Source organism: Pinus tabuliformis, chromosome 3_1 (genome assembly GCF_031772625.1).
Source record: "Pinus tabuliformis cultivar Carrire ecotype Pingquan chromosome 3_1, CPIR1, whole genome shotgun sequence".
NCBI classification, from domain to species: Eukaryota; Viridiplantae; Streptophyta; class Pinopsida; order Pinales; family Pinaceae; genus Pinus; species Pinus tabuliformis.
The window spans coordinates 112,551,578-112,579,510 of record NC_142301.1 but is presented as its reverse complement, the minus strand read 5'-3'; the positions used below and the strand labels follow the sequence as shown (position 1 = coordinate 112,579,510).

The 27,933-nt window shown below is 40.3% G+C and overlaps 1 pseudogene; it reads right to left on the bottom strand.

The window, feature by feature from the left end:
- Window positions 1-12,714: 12,714 nt before the first annotated feature.
- LOC149186031 (transmembrane 9 superfamily member 7 pseudogene) overlaps window positions 12,715-27,933 on the bottom strand; it is a 51,758-nt pseudogene continuing 36,539 nt past the window's right edge.

The following is a 27,933-nucleotide window of genomic DNA, read 5'->3' as shown; positions in this document are numbered from 1 at the left end:
GGGTGCCTGAAACACTTTTCCTTAACCAATTTGTTGTATATTGGTACATCTTTGATGGCTTGGAGAAGTGGTATTCTCACACACAACTGTTTGAGTTCTCCCAGAAGCTCATTCTCCTCTGGGTCGGGTTGTGTGGTTACCGTTAGTCTCTCAGGAAAGGGTGGAGTGGCCTTGGGTTCACTTTCCTGTTTGTCTTCCTCGTCCTCTAAGGGAGGAGGTTGGCGATCTGGAAGAGTCTTCCCGGATCGCAGGTTGATCTCCTGGATCTCCATAGTGTAGGTAGGGCAGGTTGTTTCCCCGGTATATACCTATTGGGCCTGTCGGTTGTTGGGGTTCGGGTTCGGTTGAGCAGGCATTTGGGGTTGTCTCGGAGGAGCAGGAGGTAATGTTTGTGGTTGAGCTGGTGGTGGAGGAAAAATGGCGGGAGGAGTGTTGTATTGGGACCTCCACCCTGGTTGAGGTGCATTCCACTGATGTTGTGGCTGGACAGGTGGGTGAAACGAATGAGTAGTGGGCTGAGTATGGTATTGAGGTGGGTAAGACCATCGAGGAGGCACAGACCAGGGAGGATGAGGAGGGGGGCCCCAAGAAGGCATAGGAGCAGGTTGGTTGGGGCTATAATAAGCTTGGGATGTCCCTTGCATCCCCTGCTGGTAGGGTCTAGGTCCATGCGGCCTTCTTTGATTGAGGAGCTAGAGAGTTTCACAAAGTTTGGCTGCCAAGAAACCGCATTTATGAGCTTCTACAGGAAGTCTGCAGGGGTTCTACAGGATGTTCTGGGATTTCTACAGGATGTTTAGTAATGGAATTTTGGAGCATGGATGGAGGGAAAAAGGTGGAGGAATGAGTATGGAGGTGAAATAGGGGTGTAGGGGAGTTCAAGGCATGGAGGATGGAGTTGAGGAGAAGGTGTAGATGGCTGGACTTGTTCCAAGAAGGATGGAATAATGCTGCACAAAAGGTAGGGTTATGAGGGAAATGTGGCAACGTGAGGCAAGAAACCAAGTTAGGAGATGGAGAAGATGTGTTTGAGGGAGTCTGGGCAGATAGAGAAGTGGTATAGGTGCTCTGCAATTTGTGTTTCCAACTGAACCAACAAAGACATGTAAGAAAAAAAAGATCTAGCTATGCTACCCTAATATGATCTGGCTAACAGTAACGAGAATGGACATCAGCTTTATTTGCAAGGAAACCATGTATGTTAACTATGAAATGAAGCATTTAAAGATCTGAACATGTAACCAACCTCTGCAAATGCAAACAACACACTAAGGATTGCATGGTAAAGCAAACTAGTGTTTTTGTTGGGACAACACGGTTATTCCAACTCCAGCCCCTGATCCAATAAGGAAGAGGTGAAACCAAAAGTGTTTGCTGACCCTTTTTTGGAGCCTTTTTCTTGTCATTATCCTACCAATCTATTCTAAACATGAGAAGCTACTTTAACCATCAAAAGAAATCTAAATAAAAAAGCAAGATTTAAATATGAATAGCAGATTTTATTCTAAGAATGCAGCAATAACACATAAAGATAAACAAAGGAGGTACTGGGTGCTTGAGATGGGCCCAACCCCAAGAGCTACAGCCTCCTAAGAGAGATTTAGAGCTGGTGCAAAGATGGATTCATCTTTATTGAGCAAGAAAAGAAGAGTTACATCAAAACTGTCCACAAGTCCGCTAGGAGCTTAAGCCAACTTCTATGAGATCTTAGAGTAAGATTTTTAATTGATGGATGAAAGCTAACTCAAAGGAAGCTAATCTACTTGCGGAAAGAAACTGAAAGCCAAACAGAAACGCAAACCCTAGCAAACCCTAATTCTACCAGCTAGTCCTACTGATGCAAAGATGAGAATGCAAACTAATAAAAGAGATGTCGTTACTTCTATGAAGGTAAAATACATGTGTATAGACTACCTCTACCTGAAGAAAACATCTTTTTGTATTTTTGAATCAGTTATTAGAATTATCATGCATGTGCTTTTAACTAGATTTTTATTGTGCAGAGGTGGATCAAGGACGAGAAATGCCTGGAAAAGGTTGGGAAGGTACAAAGAGGGCCTAAGGGGTCCCTAGCACCCTTCCAAATAGTTTCACAACATTTGGCTATTAAGAAACCTCATTCATGGGCTTCTACAGGAAGTCTGCAGGGGTTCTACAGGATGTTCTGGGATTTCTACATGATGTTTTGTAATTTTTCTACAGGATGTTTAGAAATGGAATTTTGGAGGATGGGTGAGTGAGGTAAGGTGCATGAATGGATAGGGAGGCAGGGTAGGGGTCTGAAATGACCCAAGGGGTAAGAAATTAAATTGCATAAAAGAAACTAGTCACACTACTTTAACTCTTCTGGTCCTTTACCCTTCAGTTCAATCTACCTTGTGGGAAGCAACCATGAATAAGTGTAAGCAATATGATAACTAAGTTGCAAGAAATTAAATTGCAGAAAGGAAACTAATCACACTACTTTAACTCTTCTGATCCTTTACCCTTCAGCTCAATCTACCTTGTGGGAAGCAATCATGAATAAGTTTAAGCAATATGATAACTAAATCACACTATAGTTAGTGATATTCTGATTTCTTGCTAATAGAGTCACTTCACTATAGAAAGAAACCATAAATTGATGAGCAGTATGATATCTAAATAACAAAAAAAATAAGTAAGTAAATCACAACTTGAAAAAGACAGTGCTGAAATTAAACTTCAGAAAATGAAAGTTAGCAGGAAGGACAAGATGATCTCATATGCCAATAGTTATCAAAAAGATGAAAATTTTCCCGGGCTACCTAAGAAAACCTGCAGAAAAGCACTGATCAGTTGACAGTTATAAGAAAACAGGGATGAAAATCTAAACAGCAGTGAGTTAAGAAACATCAAATGAAGTGTTATGTACAAGTTAATGATACAAGATCATAATAAAACCAAAGGAAAACTTTACAAGGCTTCAGCGCGCAGGGGCCCTCTGCCACTTCAGCCGGTCAACAAGTAATCACACAAATAAGCTCAGAAAAGTCTTCTCATATATTAAACAGCAATATGTATAAACAGTGGGGTGACAATACAACAGTTCAGAATTTACATAAGGGGAAAAAACTCCTTTACAACGTTCATCGATGCTTTATTTATAATGACAAAATGCTGAAACTATCTAACTAACTCCTACGCTATTGACTGTATTGCCAAGGACACGTAGATCCCTTCAGCTGAAATCTAGCGTAATTGTCATCATGTTTATTAAATCTCTGGAGTGGTTGTTGTTAGATTCCGGTTACAGAAGTGATCTCCAGGTGTGCTGGTGTCTTCGTGAGCTGAGGACTGTGCCACGTAACGCTCACGTGCTGAAAACAGAGACGTGCCACCGCTAAACTCTTTGGTTGGCTCTACCTTTGACCTTCGTTGACCGTGACCTTCCATGGATGATTTGGCTGCTTCGAAGGGACACGTTCCATGTATCCATCACCTGGAGCTTGCCCATGTGGCTCGTTTCTTCATAGGACACATGTAGCACAACTTTTAACAAAATAGCTGCGGAATCCTGTGCTTGCTGTGGAAACCTGTGCTGGCTGCGGAAATTGACAAGTTTCCGCAGCTGCATGAACAAAAAACTAAACCAAACAACAGTCATAAGTATAGTCAGAAAACCATGTAAAGATCTCTTTTTAAACTATAATGCAATGATTTAACAGCTGGGTGGATGTAATAAGTGGAAAAGGAAGGCTGAGAGGGTGTATAGGAAGGTGCAGGTTTGAGGCTCAATATACCCCCACTGTGAAGGTGTTGCATGTCCTCATGCAACCAAAATTGAGTTATTTCCCTCTAATCCATGTGTTCTGATGCTTCTGCAAGGACATCTAGCCCTCTTTTCTTCTTCCTTGATGCTAATATCATCCTTGGCTTCCTGACTAGGCATTTGAACTTGAGGTTAATCAATGCTCTGCTTAACTTTTTTCACTTCTTCTTCAGTTTTCTGTTTTTCTTTTGCCACAGTCCTAAATGGAGCATAGTATTATCATGGACAATCTTGTCTACTTTACTCTGCTCTTTGAGTGCTTCATTTTCTTGTATGATGTGCCTATTTAGGACTTCTAACTCAAATATTTCCTGTTTCAAAGACTGAACTTCTCATATGTGTGTGTGTGTGGGTGAAGGGGGCGGAATCCTCTTAAACATGTGAGGATGATAATATTCACGTATATTTAAGGAACTCTTGTTTCACAATAGTAATATAAAAATCAACACATTTAAAACTATGTTTTGACACTTGAAGTGTCATATATGAATCTGGGTTTATAATTAAATGAGTGTGTAGTATTATGAACCCAAACAATAGGAAAACACATATACACACCATTATTTTTGGCATCATTGTTGGGTAGGCACGCAAAGAAATAAGACTTCTACTTTAGAATAGGTATAGGAAAGATACCAGATCAAGTTAACCCTATGTAATTTTCAACTACCCTTCTGATAACCCTTGTTCAAAGTATCCTACATTAGGTAACATTAGATGCATAGAAAAGAACAATACCAAGCATCTTCATGCAGCGTAATAAGATCCACCCATCTATTGAGCATTGGCAGGAAAACGAGGTAATCCTCAAAGTGGTTCGAGAACCTAACCCAAAAATCCAAAAGAATAAATAACACCCAATATAATAAGTGATCTCCTAAAATTGAGTCAGTAACCAACATAATCATTGATACCCCAATGGGGTATCTCTCTTCCTTTTCTTCACTCTCCCTCATGCTTGACTCCCAGTCATAGAGCTTTCCCAGTCTTTCTAATGACACTGGATTTCACTCATTATTCAACTTCTATGTTTGATAGTTTGAGTGACCTTGGAGAGTTAACTCTCCACTCACCTATTCAAAGGCCCTAAAGAACTTAAACTTGTTGGTGTTGTTAATGACAAATTAAAAAGTTCTAGTTATCTTTATTAAATCACTTGATTTTAGAGGGCTGCTCTTTAAGTCAAAGGTATAAAAAAAGTGAAACTTATGATGTTTTCAACACAAAACAAATCAATAGAAACTTAACTATATGCATGCAATTATTTTCTTTCGATGAACAAAGACTTCTACTTGGTTTTATGAAAAGCTTATGTAAGCAAAATACTCTCTTCTTTTAGTTTTTCATAAACACTCCACAGACACTCAAAATCTAAAAAGACTAAGAATTCTTATGATGCAAACTGACCTAATGCAATTTTAAATGATGATGCAATATCCTATGAATACTCATATGATAAGAAAACGTGCTTCTTTATAATATCAATAAGCCAACTTGACAATAAAGAGGGCAAAAATTTAATAACAAATTTCCCTCAAAACCAAGAAAAACAAATTGAAAAGTTAACAATTTCTAAAAAAACAAAACAAAAGAAACCAAAAAACCAAAAGTTTGGAAAGAAAAAGAAAGGAAAAAGCTATGTTTTTGTCTTTTTCTTTTAAAAACCCAAAGAAATTTTCGAGGTCATAAAAAGACTACTAAATTTCAAAGATCAAGAAACAAGCACCAAGAGTCCTTAAGCTTCGCAAGTTATACAACTCATTAATAAAATGAAACTTGAAACGAGAAAGGACTACAAACTTGCACAAACTGATATGAATAGCAGTAAAATACTTCAGCAAACCGACAAAATGTCAAGAAAGACTCTCAAGATTGCCAAAAAGACACTCAAAAATCACAAAAAACAAAAAGGTCAACCAAAAGGGAAAGCAAAACAAAGAAATTTGAAATTTGGGTTATAAACGAAATTAAAACCAATTTCTTGTTTTGGAAAGCTAGAACATCCAAGCACTTCAAACAGAAGCCTTGAACCCAAGACACAAACCAAAACCTTACTCAAGAAGCAATCCTAGGCCAACTAGGTTTTCACTGAGAAGGAGATTCGAAATTGAAAACTTGCAAGAGAATAGAGTTCTACAGACAATGGATGACTAGAAAATAGCAGAAGTCACCAAGCAACAGACCTAACTAGGAAAAATGTTTTGAAAAAACAATTCAAAATTATGTATACGTGACTGTGTAAAGACACAAAGGTGTACACACGCATTTCAAACACAGGAAACTCGCGTATATATGAGCCTATTTGAGGAAACAAGTGTGTATACATGACTGTATCCCAAGAAAAACACATATAAAAAGATCAATCAAGAAAACAAAAAATCAAGGCCTGATCCAAAAGATCAAACTTGATGCCTAGGAAGCTAATAAGTCAATGACACTGTAAAAACAAGAAATCCAGAAAAAAAAACCTTGATAAAGACCAAACAACCCAAACTAGGAAAAATAAGAATGTTTTCCCCAGTGGAGTTGCCAATTTTGTTGCGGGTGGAAACACCCTAGGGTGTTGGGTTGAAAACCCCAAAAGAGCGGAGGGCATACATCAGAAATAAATGTGTAGACAAACAGTTTAAATGCTTAAACTACTAAAGTGGGAAGAGGTGGTATTACCTGGAGGTCCTATGTTCGAGGTCGATCCCGCAGGGTCCAAACCCTCTTCTCCTTTCGATGCCTTCAGAACCTGTAACTTATCTAAGAAAAGGATATACAACAATAGTAACAGAGAGCATGTTCATAATATATGTGTTAGATCATATAAGCAAATGAACAATTGAGCATTAATATAAGATTTATAAGCAAATCACAACATGGATCAATGCATAAACATGAAAAATATCAGGAACATAAACATATGTTTATTGATGTAAGCTAAATGAAAGGTGGAAAACTACAACCTGAGTCTTCCTCTAGCTCTAAGAGGAACCGTCCTCTGGATCCATCCTATCCCGACCTCAACAATATTCCTCCATCGATACACACAAGGATGTCATACGAGGGATGAAGGACATCTCAAAAGAGGAAACAAAGGTTTCCTATAACTTGGGAGTGCAGGAGGCACGGGGATTTCTTCAGACTCGATCAAGGATCAATCAACTATAATATCAATATCTCATCTCTTCTCCCCTTAGGCATTCCCATGGAGGTTTATTTATACTTCTCCAAATTAGTTTTTTTTTAGTTGGGAAATAGTTGGGACACAGGCTATAGTAGGTGAGTAACAGGTAAAACCCGTAAACTCCGCTTGAATTTAAGGAGATTATTTATTTTTTAGTTTTTTAACACATATACGCAGGTTGGGTATATACTAACCCGCATGTACATGCTTTTAACACAGGGTAAAGTAGCATATGAGAAGTAAAACACTGTTTTTTAGAATTTGGAACAAGTCTGAAAAGGAAGGGTTGCCCTAGGCCATAACCAGAGCATCAAATCTACTAAGAGTGGTAAATGGTGCTATAACACTTAATATTTTTCTTATGCAGTTAATGATTTATGTTTGTGATCAATAGTTATTGAATTCCTTTTGAAAGTTTCAAGGAGAGAGGTTTGGCGATTTATTTATCAAGAATTCAAAACATTCACACAACATGCAAGAATAAACACATGAAGACACCAGATGTAAGTGGAAACCCCAAAGGAAGAAAAACACAAATTTTAGGTTGAAAGCGATGTGAAGGCAAGTTGCTACACTTTATTACATCAGATTTTTGTAGGCTCCAACCTACGAGAGGCTCCTACCTTGAAGGAAGCTCCAACTCCCACAAGTTTTTTGCAGGCTACAAGCCACAGGAGGCTCCTACTTGAACATGCTACAACCTGTTCCTTTTCAAGCTACAACATAGAAGGGGACAAAAATATCTCAATCGCAATGTCATGTTACAAATGTTTGTTACCTCATTTACAGTTCTGCTATCAAGTCTACTACTGCATTTCTTCTCCTTTTCACTTTGCATCTCTTTCCTTGGTGCTCATCCTCTTTCTCATGCAGATTATTTTTCTTCAAAAAGTTCTCTTTCCATTCTACATTGTATGATTTATAGGAAATCCATATGGGTTTTTTGTATTCTTTGTAGGAATATGAAATGAAGAATTGTCTCCTAGGATTACAAAAATCCGCATACACTTGTCCCTTCATTTTTAGTTCTGAAAGAAATTTTGTAATATAAAATAGAGTTGAAATAAAATAGCTCAAGTAGCAATGGTTACATGAGACAAATCGGATTTGTATCATACATTTTTCTATTAATAAAAGCATATATTTTTCCAACTTGTGTTTCAATAGCTTTTGTTCAATTTGGCAATGTTTAGCCTTCACATTGATAATCATTGCCTTTGCACTTCACATAACTTTCAACCTTCTTCAATTCAAGCCATCTAGCATTCAACATAAATCAACCTTTAAGAAACATTCTTGCTCATAATATGCATACAACAACATAAGTCAACATTTTGATTCAACATCCCAAGCTCAAAATTATGATTCACGTAGCTTCTCCTTTGCCATCAATGTCAATAATGGCAACAATCTCTCCCTTTGGCATCGATGGAAACTCATTCATCCTCCCCCTTTTGTCTTGAAAGATATTTCTTATTACTTCCCATAACCTCTGATTACCTCCCCCTTTGACATCAATGGAAAGGGGCTATAGATTCCTTGTATACCTTTAATCCACATTTATCCATTTTCATTTTTCAGCTCACTATAAAAGAGTGCTGCAAAATATTGTTGTGAAAACACTCTATAAAACATTTCAAGAATAATTTTGAGAGAACACTTTGTAAGGAGAGAATGATATGTATGATAATTCCATTATATTGAGAAAAGTCCTTGTGTAGAAGTGCAAAGAATATAAGAATAAGGCAATAATTTTCATCTCCTGATGGACAAATCATTGTTACAAATATCCAGGAAGGATGTTCCATAGTGAGCTGTGAGGGAATAAGCATGTTAGGGCTCAAAACCCTAATTCATAAAACTATGCTTGAGAATGTATTAAAAATATTACCAATGCATCAATTTTCAATGTTGCTTAATGTATTAATCTCCAAGGCTTCCAAGATTTGCAGCATTACACAGTGTTTAATGTAGTAAGGTAGGAGAGAAAACTTATATCATATGTTTGTCCACAATTTATCCACCTGGCTTCAAAATAATGCCCAATGAATTAACATTATATTACTGAGAATGACTCCTTGCTTTCTATACTTGTAAAAGAAGGTTCCGAAACATGTAGTCTTCTATACATATCATCATATGATATATTCATCCTCAAACATGGAAAGTTTTAAAAAAACCTATCAGCATATGATGGATTCATTCTGAAATCATATCAACCCTTGAGCCAATGACCTTCAATCCGTGAATTCAATGGTGGTAAAAATAAACACATACTACCAGTAAACCAACATCCTTCAATGAATGACTTCAACGGGGATAAAAAGAAACACATACTACCATTTAAAACAGTTGCATCATTATGACCTTTGACTTCATGCATCCAATTAGCTTTACGAATGGCTTAGAAATTTGTGCGCTTCTTAGAATATGGGCATCAATGGAAATATAAACACAAGAACAATGGAGTCTATAATCTTCATTTTCACACTGCGTTTCAGGCTTTTATATGTGTGATATTCTAAAGTAATGTGTTCTTCACCTTTTTGTCGCATCAATCACTCAATGTGAAATATTTGAATGATACTTAGAACGAGTATACCCACAATATTTGAGTTTCATTTCCATAACATATACTCAACCTCCATTTTCTTGGAATCGATGATCCACATGGACATCTACCTTAACTACGTTTGAGCCCACGAGAAGAATTTACATCTATCCTGTAACTGCCAATCGACATCGAATTTTCTTATAAAAATGACCATCGTTAGCATACTGAAACTCACGTTTTGATATTATGTAATATCAAAGTTGGTATTAAAGTGGTAATTGAAATGAGTTGACTTGCATTTTTTCAGCTTTTCCTTCTACTAACAGGGAGGAATTCAGTGCATTTCCACAACACCAAGGAGGCTTATGCTCCACGTGATGATTAGTCTCAAAATTCTAAGCTTCCCGCTGATGATCAGTCTCAAATTTAGAAATGCGTTGTGGTGGGCCCCAGTATTGTAGCAATAATGCTACAACTCCTGGAACTCCCTTCTTTAATTTTATCAACCCGGTAGTTTGTAACGAACTTGGAAGCGACGGTGCTGTATGCACAAGTACTAGCTCTTGCCGCAACTGTCACTTGGTCAACTGGCACAAGTCCGGTAGGGGCTTAAGCCAACCTCTATGAGCTCTTAGAAGAAGCTTTTTAACTGATGGATGAAAGCTAACTCAAAGGAAGCTAATCTACTTGCAGAAAGAAACTGAAAGCCAAAAAGAAACGCAAACCCTAGCAAACCCTAATTCTACCAGCTAGTCCTACTGACGCAAAGGAGAGCATGCAAACTACTGAAAGAGATGCCATTACTTCTATGAAGGTAAAATACATGTGTCTAGACTACCTCTATCTGAAGAAAACATCTTTTTGTATTTTTGTTCAAGTTGTTGGAATTATCATGCATGTGCTTCTAACTGGCTTTTTACTGTGCAGGGGTAGATCAAGGGGAGAAATGCTTGGGAAAGGTTGGGAAGGTTCAGAGAGGGTCTAAGGGGTCCCTAGCACCCTTCCAGAGAGTTTCACAAAGTTTGGCTGCCAAGAAACCGCGTTTATGAACTTCTACAGGAAGTTTGCAGGGGTTCTACAGGATGTTCTGGGATTTCTACAGGATGTTTAGTAATGGAATTTTGGAGCATGGATGGAGGGAAAAAGGTGGAGGAATGAGTATGGAGGTGAAATAGGGGTGTAGGGGAGTTCAAGGCTTGGAGGATGGAGTTGAGGAGAAGGTGTAGATGGCTGGACTTGTTCCAAGAAGGCTGGAATAATGCTGCACAAAAGGTAGGGTTATGAGGGCAATGTGGCAACGTGAGGCAAGAAACCAAGTTAGGAGATGGAGAAGATGGGTTTGAGGGAGTCTGGGCAGATAGAGAAGTGGTATAGGTGCTCTGCAATTTGTGTTTCCAACTGAACCAACAAAGACATGCAAGAAAACAAAGATCTAGCTATGCTACCCTAATATGTTCTGGCTAACAGTAACGAGAATGGACAACAGCTTTATTTGCAAGGAAACCATGTATGTTAACTATGAAATGAATCATTTAAAGATCTGAACATGTAACCAACCTCTGCAAATGCAAACAACACACTAAGGATTGCATGGTAAAGCAAACTAGTGTTTTTGTTTGGGACAACACGGTTATTCCAACTCCAGCCCCTGATCCAATAAGGAAGAGGTGAAACCAAAAGTGTTTGCTGACCCTTTTTTGGAGCCTTTTTCTTGTTATTATCCTACCAATCTATTCTAAACATGAGAAGCTACTTTAACCATCAAAATAAATCTAAATAACAAAGCAAGATTTAAATATAAATAGCAGATTTTATTCTAAGAATGCAACAAAAACACATAAAGATAAACAAAGGAGGTACTGGGCGCTTGAGATGGGCCCAAACCCAAGAGCTACAACCTCCTAAGAGAGATTTAGAGCTGGTGCAAAGCTGGATTCATATTTATTGAGCAAGAAAAGAAGAGTTACATCAAAACTGTCCACAAGGGAAACTTGAAAATGTGCTGAAAGCAAAGCTAATCTACTACCTAAACATCGAACTACAGACTAGCTAACTTCTACCTACAAAATGACTAACCACTAGCTAACCAAAATGAGGCCCTAAGCCTTCTTATTTATACAAATTGAGGACCCCAACAGGCCTCCTAAACTTTAGGGACTCGGCTGCCCAAAACTTGTAGTTAACAGCAGTCCTACTTGACTTGCTTGGCTGCCCTTGTGCTAATTGATTTGGTGGCCCTTGAACTCCGAGCTGATGGTGGAGAATTCGAGGTAAGGGCCCATAAATGAAGGGGACACCTTCCTACAAATCCTCTCCCTTGTTCTCCCACGAATTTGGCTGCCAAGTGCTCATTAAGACCTTCAATTTTGTCTCCAAATTGACCAAAAAGGCTACACAAAGCACCCATTAGACTTGTTGGCATAATGACTAACCCAATTCACTCTATTAGCATAAATATAATCAAAAACATGCAATAAACTAATGAGAATGGTGGATTAAGTTGAATTAAGAGGTTGAATGAACCCAAATAATTATCCATTTTTGGGGCTCATCATCACCCCCTACTGAAAGTGTTGCTCATCCTCTGAGCAACCAATCTATCTCCTCATCTTTGATGGCCCTGGTGGCCTCCCTGTCATCCCAAGCTTCTGAAGTGATTTCCTTTTCTCGGTCATGAAACCATGCTTTTCTCTCTGGTTCTTCCCACTGCCTGCTCATTCAATCATATGAAAGGAGATGAAACCAGTGGAGGATGGAAGAAAAGAGTGGTTGCATGCCTCCTCAACAGACTTCATGCTTCAAATCCCTCTTCATAATTGATTATGGCCTGCCCAAAGGCTCTACAGGATGTTTCTGGTAGAAATACAGAACTTCCTGTAGAAAGTCCTATAGCTTCCTGTAGAAGGTTGACCCATGACTAGATTGTGTCCGAACCCTGAAAAAAATGAGTGTTCATGGAGGGGATGGATGTGAGGATGCCTGGGAACTTGGTAGGGACCCTTCTGCTTGTGTTGGGAGGCCCCCTTTCGGCATTGTGTTCCTGCAACATCTTCAGAATTAACTCCCACAGCAGCACATTGACATTGGTGTCTCCTGTAATGTTACCCAAAAACCTCTAAAACAACATAAAAGGAGCAAGCACCATTCCCCTAAACAAAAACTTAAACGGCCCCTCTGAAAAATGGTAGCTACATGCAGAGCCTCAGTCAATCTTCACTGATGAGTATATTGTCCGCACAAACCAAAGGCATGCATAGAAACCTATTGTACCGGTCAGAGCAAAAAATGAGTATGACATGATGGGCATGTAGCCAAAATATAAAATTCCATAAACAAGCTTTGTCATCTCCATCTTGGTGAAGAAATAGAATGTGGCATATAGAAACAAGTAAAATGCTGAGGAGCCTGTAGTCAAATAAGATCTCCACCACCAGTTGTAATCTTCACTGCACAGTTGGAAGTAGCACAGGACAATGGTGATCTCTGCACATGTAACAATGAGGATCAAAAAGACAATGAACAGGAACCCAAATATATAGTAGAACTGATGAAGCCATATTGAAGTTAATATGAAGAACAATTCAATGAATACAGCTCCAAAAGGAAAAATGCCTCCAATTGGTATTTGAGAAAATGGGCTGCATATACCAAGCTTGCTCTGGAATCTGCCTGGGGATTTTATTGGTCTTCACTGGATCCTCAATTGCAGGTTTCTTGTAGCCAAAGTAACTGCCCACAAAGAGCAATGGCACAGAAATTCCAAACCATAAAAGGACCAAGGCAAACATAGTCCCGAAAGGAACTACACCAGATGATTTTTTTTCCCCATAGCAGTGCATTGAGAATAAAGAAAATGCAAAAAGTAATGCCTGGAAACAAGAATGTTGTCTTCAGCGTGTTCCTCCTCTATTCTGTGCCCTTGAACATATTATATAGACGTGACGATGCACACCCTGCAAACAAACCCATAAACACCCATAATAGCAGCATAGTTGTCATTAAACCTCCACGGTTCGAAGGAGAAAGGAAACCAAGGACTGCAAATATCATTGTCACTGGTGTCATGGAAAAAAAACTGAACTCCAGTTCCCACATAGACACAAAGTAAGCTTGCATTGGTTGGGGCCCTGACCACATCTCCATGGACCGACTTCCATCCTGTTTCCTCTTGAGCCTCACCCTGTGTTTCTAATTGGTTGTATTTTGAGATATCCCGGTACAATGTTCGCATCATGATCATTGCAACCATTCTGGAGAGAAATAAAACAATCATCAATGAGTTGATGATAGAGAACCAATGGATCTGATCATCTGTCATAAGAAGGTAAGTATCCCAACGTGATGCCCATTTCATAGGGCTCTCCCGGAAAGTAACATCACAAGTGAATATAACTTCTTTGTCTTCTACAACTTCTTGGGGAATCTCAGAATTTGGCACTGTATGCTTGGTATTTGGATCACAAGTTGTCAAATGGGCTTTGACATTATCCCATGGTTGTTCATACTCATGCTTTACACTCACTGAGAATTGCCACCCTTGACGTGAACAATCCAAGCTTCTTCGTATGCTGGGTTTCCTGTGGCGCAGATTCCTGTAGAAACGCCTGTAGAGTGCCCGGCTTCTGTAGGATGTCTCTGCGCCTTTGAACGATCTTGGTATGTGGGAGAATTTTGAACAAGCTGAAAAACTTGGCGAAGGACGTCAGTTTAACAGAATTCAGAGGCAGAGGATTCAGCCGAAGAGGTTTGCAAGTGTAAATGAATCAGTAGTTAACGTGAGTCCTCAGCCGAGCATTCCTTTCATTACTGCGTGATTTGTGGTGAGGTGGCAGAGACGTGCGCTTCTCATGCAAACTGTTGGTCCCCTGCAGTGCCATCTGCCTGTAATCCCTTACCCTTAGTTGCACTGGAGTTTAAAATATCCACAACTGTCTGTGTTTTTTTCAAATTTCACGTGAGTTGTCTAACACATACGTTGCATGATTCCTGGCTGATTGATAGAGAATTGGAAAAGGAACTATCAGCTTAATCTTGCTATATTCGTGGCTCAATTCCACCATTCCATTCATTCATGCAGTTTTTAAATTAGATTTGTGCAATAGAAGAACGAGGTTCAGTCACGTACCTGAAGTCAAATGGCTGCTGTGAGGTGCTGACGCTAGTCTTTGCTGCATGCACTGGTTTCTTTGGTTGTATGAGGGCTTGGCTAATGATTTTTGGTTGTTTTCCTTGTGCATGTGTCCTCTGGCCGGATGCATGCTGCAGGAGTTCATTTCCACGCTTAGATCTGCACCTTCAAGCTGCTGCTGCTGAATTTTCACAGGACCGGAACTTGTTTTCACCATTGCTCCCAAACGGTAAGCCGTATCGATCTGAAACTTGCTGAGCACGTTCCTATCATCATGATGCACCTCCCATAGCAAAATCGAGATCAATGGATGCACAGATTTTGAGAAAAATGGAAAATAGTTGAAGATTTCAGAGATCAATTTCTCGGAAACCGTGCATCAGAATTGGCTGAAACTGCTTGGGTAGGTTACTATCACCCATATGCACCTCCCCATGAAACAGTTTTTGAAACGGATGCACGGATATGGAGAAAATGCAAAAATGGCTGATGGTGATGGAGGCTGATTTCTTGGAAACCGTGCACTGGAATTGGCTGAAACTGCTCAAGCATGTTGCCATCACCCCTGTATGATTCTCTGTAAAATGGTTTTTCAAATGGATGCATGGTTTTCAAGTTAGGGAAAAAACAAATTATGTTCTAGGTATTTTTGCTTCAAGGCATTCTGCAGTTTTGTTGCATGGTAAGAAAAATGAACTTTGGATGTGATACAGGTATGGAGATGATGGAGGAGGAGTTTGAAGATTGCAGGAGGACTTCTAAACCCTTTAGGAAGCTACCATGTTAACCAAACCGCCTCTTTGAAATCCATTTCTAGCTTCCTACAATTTCTACAGGAACTTCCTGTAGAAGCACAATGAGGTGGAAAAGATGATGGAAAAGGGTGAGGAATGGGAACATGGATGCTTGCAGGCATAACCAATGGATTCCAAGCTTTAGATCCCCTTCCAAAATCGAATCTGGCTCGCTTGAAGGTTCTACAGGATGTTTCCTGTAGAAATATAGAACTTCCTCTAGAAGGCACAAAAACTCCTTTGTCTTTGTTTTGAGTGATCCTCCTGACCTGCAATGACATTGCTGCAACTTGAAATTATTCAATGGAAATTAGATTTATTTTTCTTTTTCTTTTTCTCTCTTTTTTTTTTGAAAAACAACTAGGGCGCCTCATGGAGGTTTTCACCCTAATTGCCTGCCCTGGGTGCCTCCAAGGGAGGTTTTCACTCAGACATCTTATTCTCTTTTCTCTTTTTTCCCAACCCATTGACCGCCTCATGGAGGTTTTCAATCAATGAGCCAATCTAAGGCACCTCCGAGGAGGTTTTCACCTTAGATTTTTATTCTCTTCTTATTTTCATTTTTTTCTCTCATTTTTTTTTTCTCTACCCTACCCTACTTGAAAAACAAAATCATTTTCAAGTGTAAGAATACTTCCAATGGAGCCATGTGCACATCGAGATTAGAGACAAGATGATGTGAAGGCTCGAAATGCATGCTTTGACAGGTATCCGGATTTCAGAGACCAAATGATCTGACTTTGAAGGGATCAAACATAGCTGAAGAAGATAGTACCGCTGCAACTTAGTGACTGTCTGAAACCATATCTCAATATAGCTCTGATATCCTTGGTCCTTTTGCTGATCTGGATCATTCTTCATGTCACCTTCTATCATGACCTTCACATATTCCTCTTTTTGCTGACTTTTCTCTTGACTACATGGAGGGTTTGATGGTAACCATGAGGGATCTTTCTTTATCTCTGCTTCTGATGTCTTCTCTTCATCAAGTAAAGCCCATGGTTCTTTGATTTCCTCTTCTGAATCTTCTTTTGCCTGATGTGGTCCTTCAATGCTTTCAATATAGTCTCTTTTTTGCAATACTCTTCCTAAGCTATGGTGAAGATCATTGAGCTCAAGAGCAGTTGTTTGGACATGTTGTGCCTCAGCTTTGCAATTAGGTTGAGCTATTCCAATGTGCGGGTTTGGAAATGGTGGTATGGGTAGCTGAGTGGGGGTGTATATTTGAGATGGATGCGGATGGGGTTGTGGTTGGGTAGGCATTTGGGGTTGCCTTGGTGGAGAAGGAGGTGATGGTTGCGGTTGAGCAGGTGGTGGAGGAAAAGAAGTGGGAGGAGTGTTGTACTGGGGCCTCCACCCTTGATGAGGTGCATTCCACTAAGGCTGTGGCTGAGCATAAGAGTGAAACGAATGAGCAGCTGGTTGGGCATAATATGGATCTATAAAGGAACAAGGAGGAGGTGTGAACCAGGAAGGATGAGCAGGGGGACCTCAAGAAGGCATGAAAGTGGCTTGATAGGGGTCATAATAGGTCTCGGATGTCCCTTGCAGTTCCTGCTGATAAGATCTAGGTTCATGTGGCCTCCTTTGGTTCATATAATAGAGTGATTCAGTGGCTACTTTGGCTCTCTGATATGCAGCTTTGATTCTGGGTAAGGAAGGGCACTGATCTGTAGGATGGTATTCTTCACAGACAAAACACACTTCTATGGAGTACAATGGACATTCGTTCCTAGGATGCTTTCTAGTGCACCTAGGACAAAAAATGGCCAAAGCCCTCTTGGCTTCTTCTTGCTTCTTTTGGATCCACAAGGTATCCAGTTGCATGGCAAGAAACTGCCTCATATCACTCTTGAAATCTTCGATCTGATTTTCAAATTCGTCTTTGGACAAGGTGCTGCTCCCAACATTTCTGCTTGTAGCCATTTGCTCCAGAGGAATGGTTTCTTCTTCTTCTTCCCTTGAGGTTCTTCAAATATGTCTTGTTGTCCACCTAAGGGTTCTTTAATCACATCCATCGAAGAAGAGAGAATGTTGGCTGTGTGAAGCAGTGGGGGGGTTGTGCTATCATTTTTCTAACTTATCTCTACTCCTACAAGGCATGAAATGAAATCTTTTTAGTTGATTTTTGCTTTTTTCTACTTCTACCTGCAAAACTGAAATAGATTGAACTGCAACTAACTATCTTGCTAAAATGAAAATGCGGAATTGAAATGAAAGCAGGAAAGGACTAATCTATTTTGCTCAAATGAAATTGCAGGAATGAAATGCTAGTCTATGAAAGTGGGAAATGCTAATATACTTTTGCATAAACGAAATTGCATAATGGAAATGAAATAAACTACTTAGCAGAAGATTGTAGTGGAAAATAGAAGAAAAGCGACAATCACCAATACTCTGACGCTTCCCCCACAACGGCGCCAAAAATATGGTGAGCCCCAGTATTGCAGCAATAATGTTGCAACTCCTGAGACTCCCTTCTTTAATTTTATCAACCCGGTAGATTGTAACAAACTTGGAAGCGACGGTGCTGTATGCACAAGTACTAGCTCTTGCCGCAGCTGTCACTTGGTCAGCTGGCACAAGTCCGCTAGGAGCTTAAGCCAACTTCTATGAGCTCTTAGAAGAAGCTTTTTAATTGATGGATGAAATCTAACTCAAAGGAAGCTAATCTACTTGTGGAAAGAAACTGAAAGCCAAACAGAAACGCAAACCCTAATTCTATCAGCTAGTCCTACTGATGCTAAGATGAGAATGCAAACTACTAAAAGAGATGTCGTTACTTCTATGAAGGTAAAATACATGTGTCTAGACTACCTCTACCTGAAGAAAACATCTTTTTGTATTTTTGAATCAGTTATTAGAATTATCATGCATGTGCTTTTAACTAGATTTTTACTGTGCAGAGGTGGATCAAGGAGGAGAAATGCTTGGAAAAGGTTGGGAAGGTATAGAGAGGGCCTAAGGGGTCCCTAGCACCCTTCCAAAGAGTTTCACAGAGTTTGGCTATCAAGAAACCTCATTCGTGAGCTTCTACAGGAAGTCTGCAGGGGTTCTACAGGATGTTCTGGGATTTCTATAGGATGTTCTGTAATTTTTCTACAGGATGTTTAGAAATGTAATTTTGGAGGATGGGTGAGTGAGGTAAGGTGCATGAATGGATAGGGAGGCAGGGTAGGGGCCTGAAATGACCCAAGGACTGATGGATAGAGTTGAGGAGAAGGTGTAGATGGCTGGACTTGTTCCAAGAAGACTGAAGTAATGCTGCACAAAAGGTAGGGTTATGAGGGCAGTATGGCAATGTGAGGCAAGAAACCAAGTTATGAGATGGAGAAGATGGGTTTGAGGGAGTCTGGGTAGACAGAGAAGTGGTACAGGTGCTCTGCAATTTGTGTTTCCAACTGAACCAACAAAGACATGCAAGAAAACAAAGATCTAGTTATCCTACCCTAATATGATCTAGCTAACAGTAACAAGAATGGACAACAGCTTTTTTTGCAAGGAAACCTTGTATATTAACTATGCAATGAAACATTCAAAGATCTGAACATGTAACCAACTTCTGCAAATGAAAACCAAACACTAATGATTGCATGGCAAAGCAAAGTCAGTGTTTTTGTGGGCAGCAAAGTCATCCTAGTCACAGCTCCTGATCCCACTGAGGGAGAGGTGAAACCACAGATGTTTGTTGGCCCTTTTCTTGAAGATTTTTCTGTTAACAACCTATCAACTAAATCTGAGCATGAAAAGCTATTTTACTCATCAAAAAACAAACTAAATAACAAAACAAGATTTAGATCTAAATAGCAGATTTTATTCTAAGAATGCAGCAAACACACATAAAGATAATCAAAGGAGGTATTGGGCGCTTGAGATGGGCCCAACCCCAAGAGCTATAGCCTCCTAAGAGAGATTTAGAGCTGGTGAAAAGCTGGATTCATCTTTATTGAGCAAGAAAAGAAGAGTTACATCAAAACTGTCCACAAGGAGAACTTGAAAATGAGCTGAAAGCAAAGCTAATCTATTGCCTAAAAATCGAAATACAAACTAGCTAACTTCTGCCTACAAAATGACTAACCATTGGATACAAAATGACTAACCACTAGCTAACCAAAATGAGGCCCTAAGCCTTCTTATTTATACAAATTGAGGACCCCAACAGTCCTCCTAAACTTTAGGGACTCGGCTGCCCAAAACTTGTAGTTAACAGCAGTCCTACTTGACTTTCTTGGCTGCCCTTGTGCTAATTGATTTGGTGGCCCTTGAACTCCGAGCTGATGGTGGAGAATTCGAGGTAAGGGCCCATAAAGGAAGGGGACACCTTCCTACAAATCCTCTCCCTTGATCTCCCACGAATTTGGCTGCCAAGTGCTCATTAAGATCTTCAATTTTGTCTCCAAATTGACCAAAAAGGCTACACAAAGCACACATTAGACTTGTTGGCATAATGACTAACCCAATTCACTCTATTAGCATAAATATAATAAAAAACATGCAATAAACTAATCAGAATGGTGGATTAATTCGAATTAGGAGGTTGAATGAGCCCAAAATAATTATCCATTTTTGGGGCTCATCATCACCCCCCTACTGAAAGTGTTGCTCATCCTCTGAGCAACCAATCTATCTCCTCATCTTTGATGGCCTTGGTGGCCTCCTTGTCATGCCAAGCTTCTGAAGTGATGTCCTCTTCTCTGTCATGAAACCATGCTTTTCTCTTTGCTTCTTCGCACTGCCTGTGCTTCTTTTCCTAGAGAATTCTCAACTTTGGTATGATTGTGCAAGTATATTCAATATGATGGTGGCAATGTTGGTGAAAGGAGATGAAACCAGTGGAGGATGGAAGAAAAAAGTGGTTGCATGCCTCCTCAACAGACTTCAAGCTTCAAATCCCTCTCCATAATTGATTCTGGCCTGCCCAAAGGCTTCTACAGGATGATTTTGGTAAAAATACAGAACTTCATGTAGAAAGTCCTGTAGCTTCCTGTAGAAGGTTGAACCATGACTAAATTGTGCCCGAACCCTGAAAAAAATGAGTGTTCATGGAGGGGATGGATGTGAGGATGCCTGGGAACTTGGTAGCTTCTAACTGGCTTTTTACTGTGCAGGGGTAGATCAAGGGGAGAAATGCTTGGGAAAGGTTGGGAAGGTTCAAAGAGGGTCTAAGGGGTCCCTAGCACCCTTCCAGAGAGTTTCACAAAGTTTGGCTGCCAAGAAACTGCGTTTATGAGCTTCTACAGGAAGTCTGCAGGGGTTCTACAGGATGTTCTGGGATTTCTACAGGATGTTTAGTAATGGAATTTTGGAGCATGGATGGAGGGAAAAAGGTGGAGGAATGAGTATGGAGGTGAAATAGGGGTGTAGGGGAGTTCAAGGCTTGGAGGATGGAGTTGAGGAGAAGGTGTAGATGGCTGGACTTGTTCCAAGAAGGCTGGAATAATGCTGCACAAAAGGTAGGGTTATGAGGGCAATGTGGCAACGTGAGGCAAGAAACCAAGTTAGGAGATGGAGAAGATGGGTTTGAGGGAGTCTGGGCAGATAGAGAAGTGGTATAGGTGCTCTGCAATTTGTGTTTCCAACTGAACCAACAAAGACATGCAAGAAAACAAAGATCTAGCTATGCTACCCTAATAAGATCTGGCTAACAGTAATGAGAATGGACAACAGCTTTATTTGCAAGGAAACCATGTATATTAACTATGAAATGAAGCATTCAAAGATCTGAACATGTAACCAACCTCTGCAAATGAAAACAACACACTAAGGATTGCATGGTAAAGAAAACTAGTGTTTTTGTTTGGGACAACACGGTTATTCCAACTCCAGCCCCTAATCCAATAAGGAAGAGGTGAAACCAAAAGTGTTTGCTAACCCTTTTTTGGAGCCTTTTTCTTGTTATTATCCTACCAATCTATTCTAAATATGAGAAGCTACTTTAACCATCAAAAGAAATCTAAATAACAAAGCAAGATTTAAATATAAATATCAGATTTTATTCTAAGAATGCAGCAAAAACACATAAAGATAAACAAAGGAGGTACTGGGCGCTTGAGATGGGCCCAACCCCAAGAGCTATAGCCTCCTAAGAGAGATTTAGAGCTGGTGCAAAGCTGGATTCATCTTTATTGAGCAAGAAAAGAAGAGTTACATCAAAACTGTCCACAAGGGAAACTTGAAAATGTGCTGAAAGCAAAGCTAATCTACTGCCTAAAAATCGAACTATAGAAGTAATGGCATCTCTTTCAGTAGTTTGCATGCTCTCCTTTGCGTCAGTAGGACTAGCTGGTAGAATTAGGGTTTGCTAGGGTTTGCGTTTCTTTTTGGCTTTCAATTTCTTTCCGCAAGTAGATTAGCTTCCTTTGAGTTAGCTTTCATCCATCAGTTAAAAAGCTTCTTCTAAGAGCTCATAGAGGTTGGCTTAAGCCCCTAGTGGACTTGTGCCAGCAGACCAAGTGATAGCTGCGGCAAGAGCTAGTACTTGTGCATACAGCACCGTCGCTTCCAAGTTTGTTACGAACTACCGGGTTGATAAAATTAAAGAAGGGAGTTCCAGGAGTTGTAGCATTATTGCTACAATACTGGGGCTCACCATCTTTTTGGCGCCATTGCCGGGGAAGCGTCAGAGTATTGGTGATTGCTGCTTTTCTTCTATTTTCCACTACAACCTTCTGCTAAGTAGTTTATTTCATTTCATTTCCGCAAAAGTAGAGTAGACATTTCCTGTTTTCATAGATTAGCATTTCAATTCCGCAATTTCATTTCTGCAAGCGTAGATTAGCATTTCAATTCTACAAGCGTAGCCTAGCATTTAATTCCTGCAATTTCATTTGAGAAAAATAGATTAGTCCTTTCCTGCTTTCATTTCAATTCCGCATTTTCATTTCAGCAAGATAGTTAGTTGCAATTCGATCTATTTTAGTTTTTGCAGGTACAAGCAGAAAAAAAGCAAAAATCAACCAAAAAGATTTCCTTTCATTCCTGGTAGGAGTAGAGATAAGTTAGAAAAATATTTTCACAACACCCCCCTTTGCTTCACATAGCCAACCTTCTCTCTTCTTCGATGGCTGTGAATAAGAAGAACCCCCGGGTGGACATCAAGACATATTTGAAGAACCTCTAGGGGAGAAGAAGAAGAAAACATTCCTCTGGAGCAAATGGCTACAAGCAGAAATGTTGGGAGCAGCACCTTGTCCAAAGACGAATTTGAAAATCAGATCGAAGATTTCAAGAGTGATATGAGGCAGTTTCTTGCCATGCAGCTGGATACCTTGCGGATCCAAAAGAAGCAAGAAGAAGCCAAGAGGGCTTTGGCCATTTTTTGTCCTAGGTGCACTAGAAAGCATCCTAGGAACGAATGTCCATTGTACTCCATAGAAGTGTGTTTTGTATGTGAAGAATATCATCCTACAGATCAGTGCCCTTCCTTACCCAGAATCAAAGCTGCATATCAGAGAGCCAAAGGAGCCATTGAATCACTCTATTATATGAACCAAAGGAGGCCACATGGACCTAGATCTTACCAGCAGGAACTGCAAGGGACATCCGAGACCTATTATGACCCCTATCAAGCCACTTTCATGCCTTCTTGGGGTCCCCCTGCTCATCCTTCCTAGTTCACACCTCCTCCTTGTTCCTTCATAGATCCATATTATGCCCAACCAGCTACTCATTCGTTTCACTCTTATGCTCAGCCACAACCTCAGTGGAATGCACCTCATCAGAGGTGGAGGCCCCAGTACAACACTCCTCCCACTTCTTTTCCTCCACCACCTGCTCAACTGCAACCATCACCTCCTCCTCCACCAAGGCAACCCCCAATGCCTACCCAACCACAACCCCATCTGCATCCATCTCAAATACACACCTCCACTCAACTACCCGTACCACCATTTCCAAAACCATACCATGGAGCAGCTCAACCCAATTGCAAAGCTGAGGCACAACATGTCCAAACAACTGCTCTTGAGCTCAATGATCTTCACCATAGCCCAGGAAGAGTATTGCAAAAAAGAGACTATATTGAAAGCATTGAAGGACCACATCAGGCAAAAGAAGATTTAGAAGAGGAAATCAAAGAACCATGGGCTTTACTTGATGAAGAGAAGACATCAGAAGCTGAGATAAAGAAAGATCCTTCATGGTTACCAACAAATCTTCCATGTATTCAAGAGAAAGATCAACAAAAAGAGGAAGATGAGGAAGTCATGTTAGAAGGTGACATGAAACATGATCCAGATCAGAAAAAAAACCAAGGATATCAGAGCTATATTGAGATATGGTTTCAGACGGTCACTAAGTTGCAGCGGTACTCTCTTCCTCAGCTATGTTTGATCCCTTCAAAGTCAGATCATTTTGTCTCTGAAATCTGGACAGCTGTCAAAGCATGCATTTCGAGCCTTCACATCATCTTGTCTCTAATCTCGATGTGCACATGGCTCCATTGGAAGTATTCTTATACTTGAAAATGATTTTGTTTTTCAAGTAGGGTAGGGTAGAAAAAAAGGAAAAAAGAAAAAATGAAAATAAGAAGAAAAATAAAAATCTAAGGTGAAAACCTCCTCGGAGGTGCCTTAGATTGGCTCATTGATTGAAAACCTCCATGAGGCGGTCAATGGGTTGGATAAAAGAGAAAAGAGAATAAGATCTCTGGGTGAAAACCTCCCTTGGAGGTGCCCAGGGCAGGCAATTAGGGTGAAAACCTCCATGAGGCGCCCTAGTTGTTTTTTTCAAAGAAAAAAGAGAAAAAGAAAAGAAAAATAAAGCTAATTTCCATTGAATAATTGCAGGGTGTAAGAAGGACATTGCAGGTCAGAAGGATCACTCAAAACAAAGACAAAGAAATTTTTGTGCCTTCTAGAGGAAGTCCTATATTTCTACAGGAAACATCCTGTAGAACCTTCAAGCGAGGCAGATTCAATTTTGGAAGGGGATCTAAAGCTTGGAATCTATTGGTTATTCCTGCAAGCATCCATGTTTCCATCCCTCACCCTTCTCCATCATTTTTTCCACCTCATTGTGCTTCTTTTATGAAAACTGTGTTTTCTACAAGAAGTTCCTGTAGAAATTACAAGAAGCTAAAAATGGATTGCACAAAGGTGGTTTGGCGAACACAATAGCTTCCGCAAGGGTTCAAAAGTCCTCCTGTAATCTTCAAACTCCTCCTCCATCATCTCCATACCTGCATCATAGCCCAAGTTCATTTTTCTTACCATGCAACAAAACTGCAGAATGCCTTGAAGCAAAAATACCTAGAACATAATTTGTTTTTGCCCTAACTTGAAAACCATGCATCCATTTGAAAACAGTTTTACAGGAAATCATACAAGGGTGATGGAAACATGCCTGAGCAGTTTCAGCCAATTCCGGTGCATGGTTTCCAAGAAATCAGCCTCCATCACCATCAGCCATTTTTGCATTTTCTCCATATCCGTGCATCCGTTTCAAAAATTGTTTCATGGGGAGATGCATATGGGTGATAGTAACCTACCCAAGCAGTTTTAGCCAATTCCGATGCACGGTTTCCAAGAAATTGATCTCTGAAATCTTCAGCCATTTTCCATTTTTCTCGAAATATGTGCATCCATTGATCGCAATTTTGCTATGGAAGATGCATAATGATGATAGGAACGTGCTCAACAAGTTTCAGATCGATCCGGTCTAGCGTTTGGGAGCAATGGCGAAAACAAGTTTCTGTCCGGTGAAAATTCAGCAGCAGCAGCTTGAGGTTGCAGATCTGAGCGTGGAAATGAACTCCTGCAGCATGCATCCGGCCAGAGGACAGCTGCACAAGGAAAACAACCAAAAATTAGCAGCCAAGCCACATGTAACCACAAAAACCAGTGCATGCAGTAAATGACAGGTCACAGCAGCCATTTGACTTCAGGTACGTGACTAAAACTTGTTCCTCTATTGCATGAATCTAATTAAAGAAATGCATGAACGAATGGAATGGTGGGGTAAGCCATGAATCTAGCAAGGTTAACCCCGCATACAGTTCTCTAGCGCTCAGGCAAAAATCACGCAGCATACGTGTATGGTCATTCACGTGAAATTGGAAAAAACACAGACAGTTGTGGATATTTTAAACCCTAGTGCAACTAATTGTAAGGGATTACAGGCAGACGGCACTGCAGGGGACCAACAATTTGCATGAGCAACCCACGTCTCTGCCATCTCACCACAAATCACGCAGTGATTAAAGGAATGCTCGGCTGAAGACTCACGTTAACTGCTGATTCATTTACACTTTCAAACCTCTTCGGCTGAATCCTCTGCCTCTGAATTCTGTTAAACTGACGTTCTTCGCCAAGTTTTTCAGCTTGTTCAAAATTCTCCCGCATACCAAGATCATTCAAAGGTGCAGAGACATCCTACAGAAGCCGGCCAGCATTCTACAGGAAGACGTTCTACAAGAAATACAGTATATCCTTCTGAAGCAGAGAAACCCGTGTCTGTTGCGTCGGAATTGGAAATCTCAAAACGAGGTAGGCTCGAAAAAACTCCTCTATGCATGGTATGTTTTGAAAAGGTGGTGAATTGAACAGCATAAGATTGGGGAATCAGAGAAAAAATCTGCCTGTGAATTGGAAGAAAAATGTTTTCCTGTGTATTGCACTGGGTTTCCCAGTTGTTTCTGCATCAAGATTCTCCTCCACGTTTCCTGTTTTTTTAAGAAAATTCTCCCATAGGGAAGATATATGCAGCTGTGGAGGCCAGCCTGTGTATGAAAAATTTTAAATTTGCATATCTGTACTTTGTCTGTAAAAACAAAATTCTTCTTTTCAAAAGCAGAGAGTCAAATTCAGGATAAAAGCAGTTTAAAACAAAGGGAAATATTGCAATTTGATGTTGTAAGGAGAAGCACATGGGGAAATTCCTTGTTTGGTTTCAGAAAAAGGTGAAAATTCAGCTATCCCTCTGTTTTCAGTTCTACCTTCTTTCTCACCTGAGCATTTTATTTAGAAAAAAAAACACTCAACACCACATGGAGGACAAGCTAAAGGAATTAAGAGAACAATTGGCCATGGTGAGACACATTGAAAGCATTACAAAAATCCTAGCTACAGGAGGAAAATGCACTGCTGAAAAAGCAGTTAGAGCAACACGAAGGCATAGAGATTTCTACAGGAAGTGAAGGGAAAGAACAACAAAAAGAGAAATCCCCTGAAATGTTGGCAAGGGAAGCAGCAGCTGTGCTTGCTGCATTAAGGCCAAGAAAAGCACAAGAATTCAAACAAGCAGAATAGCAGGAGCAGTGGAAGGACATGGAAAAGAAACACAAGACAGACCACCACAGAAGAAACAAGAAGAATGAGTGAAATGCCAAGCTGCTGAGGCCAAAACTATGGGTGGAATGAAGGCACAAACACCAAGGGAGAAACGATTGCAAACACGGGCAGAGAGGACTGAGAATGTCCAAACAAATAAGGGCACACCCAAGGCAACAAAAACACAAGTCAAAGAGAAGACACCCCCAGCTAAGCAAGCCAAATCAAGGAAAACTGTTTCTACAGGAAGCCAACTGACTGCTTCTACAGGAAGCCAGAAAATGGCCTCCCAGCACAAGCAAAAGGGTCCCTACCAAGTTCCCAGGCATCCTCACATCCATCCCCTCCATGAACACTCATTTTTTTCAGGGTTCGGGCACAATTTAGTCATGGTTCAACCTTCTACAGGAAGCTACAGGACTTTCTATAGGAAGTTCTGTATTTTTACCAAAAACATCCTGTAGAAGCCTTTGGGCAAGCTAGAATCAATTATGGAGAGGGATTTGAAGCTTGAAGTCTGTTGAGGAGGCATGCAACCACTTTTTTCTTCCATCCTCCACTGGTTTCATGTCCTTTCACCACCATTGCCACCATCATATTGAATATACTTGCACAATCATACCAAAGTTGAGAATTCTCTAGGAAAAGAAGCACAGGTAGTGGGAAGAAGCAAAGAGAAAAGCATGGTTTCATGACAGAGAATAGGACATTACTTCAGAAGCTTGGCATGAAAAGGAGGCCACCAAGGCCATCAAAGATGAGGAGATAGATTGGTTGCTCAAAGATGAGCAACACTTTCAGTAGGGGGTGATGATGAGCCCCAAAAATGGATAATAATTTGGGCTCATTCAACCTCCTAACTCGAATTAATCCACCATTCTCATTAGTTTATTGCATGTTTTTGATTATATTTATGCTAATAGAGTGAATTGGGTTAGTCATTATGCCAACAAGTCTAATGTGTGCTTTGTGTAGCCTTTTTGGTCAATTTGGAGACAAAATTGAAGGTCTTAATGAGCACTTGGCAGCCAAATTCGTGGGAGATCAAGGGAGAGGATTTGTAGGAAGGTGTCCCCTTCATTTATGGGCCCTTACCTCGAATTCTCCACCATCAACTCGGAGTTCAAGGGCCACCAAATCAATTAGCACAAGGGCAGCCAAGCAAGTCAAGTAGGACTGCTGTTAACTACAAGTTTTGGGCAGCCGAGTCCCTAAAGTTTAGGAGGAC